Genomic DNA, 4763 nt, shown 5'->3' on the forward strand with positions numbered 1-4763 from the left:
GCGAGGCTGGCGTGTCGCGCCTGCGCGCTGCGGCTCTCCGCAACTTGTTCCCTGTCACCATTAGCACCAAAGAAGGTGCAGACGCTTCCGGGCGAGTTTTCGCGAGAGTTGGGCGCCCCCGCGCGGCCGACCCTGGCTGGCTGCAGTCCAGTGCTTTGGGTTTTCGAGTGTGCTGGGTACAGATGACATGTTGTCCTGGGGCCTGGGGCGCGTAGGCTCAGAGCGACCCGCAGCCTTTGCCTAGACCCAGACCCAGAGGGCTGGAGGCCCTGGTAGGCGGGTCGGGGAGGAAGGGGTGCGCGCAGGCGGGCGACTGTGGCGCGTGGGCGGTCAAGGAGACGGTCTGCTGGCGACCGCGTGTCGCATGTGGTCTACCTGTGTGTCGTGGGCTCCGCGCCCCCTCTCAGCCCGCCTCTAGGCTGCAGAGAGACAGTTCTCTACTGAATAGGAGTGAGAGGCTTCCCAGAGTTCGATTCCCAGACACCCTTCCACCCCACGAAGCGCGGAGGGAGATCTTGAGTTACTCTGTGTGGAGGGACAAGCGAAGTGCTGGGCAGTGACTGAAGGCTTCTAGAGACCAGGCCGAAGGAGTCTGCAATAGGAGTTATAGAAGCGGTCGGTTGTGTTCCTTCAAATCTTTTTTTGGTGCTGGAGATTGAACTCGGGGCACTCGACCACTGAGCCACATCCCAGCCCTGTTTTGTATGTTATTTAGAGACAGGGTCTCACCGAGTTGCTTAGTGCCTCGCCATTGCTGAGGCTGGCTTTGAAGACAGAAGTACTGGTTGCTCTCCTTGACTTTGCCTTGGAACTCACTGCCTGAGTAGTCTCAGGAAGAGCTTTGTGTGGGTGCCGCAGGCAGCTCCCCTGAGCTCAGCCCAAGATATGTTTCCACTGTTTGTACAAGGGGTTTCATTGCTTGTGTGGATCAGAACCTGGGTCTCCCCATGGTTGGCAATGTGAACAGATGTGTTGCCCGGGGCTATTTCTGCATCTGTAGAATCAGGAAGTAATGGCAATAGTATTTAGCTCCCAGGAACCTCTACCCTTGAGAGTGCTGCACAAACATGAGCTTTGTAATTTTTATTAATTTTTAAACATGATCTTTTTTTATGTTTATTTTTTAGTTGTAGTTAGACACAATATCTTTGTTTTATTTATTTATATGTGGTGCTGAGGATTGAACCCAGGGCCTCACACGTGCTAGGTGAGTGCTCTACCGCTGAGCCACAACCCCAGCCCCTAAACATGATCTTTTTATTACCAGCTCTGACAGGAAAATTCCTAACCCTGTCTGTCTGTTTTCTTAATTTTAAACAGGAATAAAAATATGGGGACAAGGAGCTGGGGTAGTGGCTCAGCGGTTCTCAGCACCACATGAAACAATAAAATAAAGGTATTGTGTCCAACTACAACTAAAAAATAAATTTTAAAAAATGTGAGTATACGCAGTCTGTTTTGAGGAGACTCAAAGTAGTGGGAGTTGGTGATTTTTATTGGCTGCTCTAATTTTATGTGTTTGAATTTCATGAACCCAAATGATAGGAATATTCTTTCCCACAAGCCCATCTATCACCAGTCATATTCCTTCTGGGTCTCCTCCAGCCCTGGGCAGATGTTACAACTTGGAGTCAACAGGATTCGGCTAAGGTCTTAGCATATTCCTGAGTGAGCGTCCAGATACTTCACTTTCCTCGTCTGAAAGGTGCAGTGAGGACCATACCACCTCAGGGTGTGTGTGAGGAGGAAGTGCTCAGCACAGAGCCTACCTGGAGCCGCCAGCTCCCATGAGCCCCAGGCACATCATCTCCTTGGAGAATGAGGGCAACAGGCTGAGAAATGAGACCAAAGGGTCCTCTGGACCAGCGGGTGCAGCCAGTGACCTCAGCAGCTCTTCTGCGTGCAACCCTAAGATGACCAGGGTTTTATGGACAGAAGTGGGCCCTGGAACCTCATTCTGTGATGGGCACCCTTATAGTGGAGCCAGGAGGACTTTCTCTGTCCTGAAAGACAGGTAGTCCTTCAGAGCCAAGCTCCCACCTTGAGAAAATATACTAACTGCCATAACTCAGTCTTTGTGCATATCCCAGGCTATGAGGCCAAGAGTGGCCATGTGCACCTGTTTACAGAGCTGCTTCTCCCTGTACTAGGACCACCCAGTGTCACTGGGCCCTTGGGGCCACCGAGGAGGAGTGAGTGGTCAGGATGGAACCAGATGTGGTAGGGCCTGGAGGGAAGAATGACTGGGGCAGAGTCAGAGAACAGGCTTGGCCTCTGGCCTCCCAGATGGAGACCCAGGGTGCCTGAGTGCCTCCCAGGATAATCCCACCCCTCAGGGCCTTCCCAGCTATCTCTGCTGCCCACACCTCTTGTTACTTTTGGATCTGAATGTCCCCCAAAGTCTCGAAGCTTGGTGCCTAGGTGGTGGCACTATTGAGAAGAGGTGGAGACTTTAGGAGGTGGGGCCTCTTCAGAAGAAGTGGCTCACCGGGGGCATGTCCTTGAGGGTACTGGGACCTTAGTTCCTTCTGTCCCTCTCTGCTTCTTAGCCACCATGAGGTGAGAAGCTCTGCTCTGCCGTGTGCTCTCCGCTATGATGTGCTGCCTCACCACAGATCCAGAGTGTCGGGGCCAAGCAATCTTGGATAAAGTGCCACCACCTAGGGACCAAGCTTCGAGACTTTGGGGGACGTTGCAGATCCAAAAGTAACAAAGGTGTGAGCAGCAGAGACAGCTGTGAGCCAAAGTAAATACTTCCTGCTCTAAGTTGTTTGTCTCAGGCAGTCTATCACAGTGGTGGAAAGCTGACTAGCACACAGAGTCGGTGTGGGAAAGTGGGGTCAGAGCCTCTGGACCTGGTTTCCAGGAGGAACTTAAAAATTAAGAGAAGCATTCTAGAAAAAGCTTAGAATGCCATGATCTGAGAATAATGGGCGATTCTGGCTGGAGCACATTAGCCAGAATGCTGATAGGAATGTAGACATTAAAGACTGTGTTGATGTAACCATAAATCTGAGAAGTTTTTTTTTTTTTTTTTTCTTAAACAAACAAAAGTATTCCCTTCAATTCCCATGGAAAGATGTTTTTCTTCAAGTTACTTTCTCCTCCCCTGTCAACCTCTTCCCTACACTACCCCATCTCTTTCTCATGGTATTGTAAATTCTAAAGAAAGCCCTCTGCTAAGTCTTTCCTCACCTCAGCTCAAAAGGTAATTGTGGATCCAAAAAGAAAATGCAGACGCTGGCCCCAGGAGGTCGAGGTTCCCTTTAATGTGGTAAGGAGGCAACAGAGGTGAGCATGCTCTTAGAAGAGGGATTTTCTGCCCTTTGAACCACTGTGCCCTTATTCCCCCCTCTAAAAACTGCTCTCATAAGCCCCCAAAGATGGAGATCTGAGGCCAAGCCGGCTTCGAGGCTGTTTCCTTCAGCAGTCTGTCTCCTGAGCTTTTGTGGAGCGTGACAAGGAGTGGAGCCTTCCTTCCCAGTTACACTGATGAGGTTTCAGGTGAACAAGGACTGTTGGGAATTGGACCAGAGGCCACACGGATGACACTCTGGCAAAGAACTTGTCTACATTTTGTCCATGCCCTGAAACTGTGTGAGGCTGCATTTAAAGGTGATGGACTAGTGTTATTTTTAAATTTTTATTTATTTATTTATTTTTTTGGTGGGGGAAATTTCAAGGCAGCACAGCATTCAAGCTACAGCATGGGCATTGTTGGCTGATTTTAGCCAGGGTTATCATGAGAATTGTGTGCAAAAAAACATAGCAGAAAGATTTGAAAAACTTGCAGTTTGGCCAGAAAAGAACCATGTGTAATTTGGGCCACCGAAGTTGTGATTGCTGAAGACTTAAGTTAAAACAAAGCCAAACCAGTCACGGTGGCGTAGACATGTGATCCAAGTGACCGGGATGGCTGAGGCAGGAGGATTGCAAGTTGGAGGAGAGTCTGGGCAACTTAGCAAGACCCTGTTTCAAGATAGAATAAGCTAGGAATGGTGATACACGCCTGTAATTCCCATGACTCAGGAGACTTAGTGAGGCCCTCAACAATTTCGTTAAGATCCTGTCTCAAAATTTAAAAAATAAATAAATGAAAAGGTTTGGGGATATGGCTCAGTGGTAAAGCACCCCTGTGTTCAATCCCCAGTACCCCTACCCTGAAAAAAAAAGCCCCAAAAAGGTAAAATTAAAAAGGAGGCTGGAGATGTAGCTTAGTGGTAGAGCACTCCTGGGTTAAATCCCATGTATCACAAAAATTCATTCATTAACATAAATAAATGCCAGGCTGGGCACAGTGGTGCACACCTATAATCCCAGCAACCTGAGAGGCTGAGCCAGGAATATTATAGGTTCAAAGCCAGCCTGGGCAGATTAGCAATACCCTGTCTCAAAACACAAAACAAACAAAAAAAGGACTAGTGATGTAGCTCAGTGGTAGAGCACCTCTGGGTTCCATTCCCAGTACTAGGGGAAAAAAAAGTTAAAGAAGCACACTTGTAATCCCAGCTACCTGGGAGGAGGCTGAGGCAGAAAGTCTGCAAGTTCAAGACCAGCTCAGCAACTCAGTGAGACCTGTCTCAAAATTTAAAAATAAGAAATGGTTGGGCTTGTGTTTCAGTGGTAGCATGTAGGAGGGTCCTAAATTAATTCCCAGCACCAAAACAAACAAACAGGTACTTTGCATTTGCATCCGAACAACAGGAAAGATATTTGAGAGCGCCTCAGGAATGGGCCAGTAAAGGAATAAACTCCTAGGAGAG

The sequence above is a fragment of the Marmota marmota genome, unplaced genomic scaffold (assembly GCF_001458135.2).
Source record: "Marmota marmota marmota unplaced genomic scaffold, marMar, whole genome shotgun sequence".
Lineage (NCBI taxonomy): Eukaryota > Metazoa > Chordata > Mammalia > Rodentia > Sciuridae > Marmota > Marmota marmota.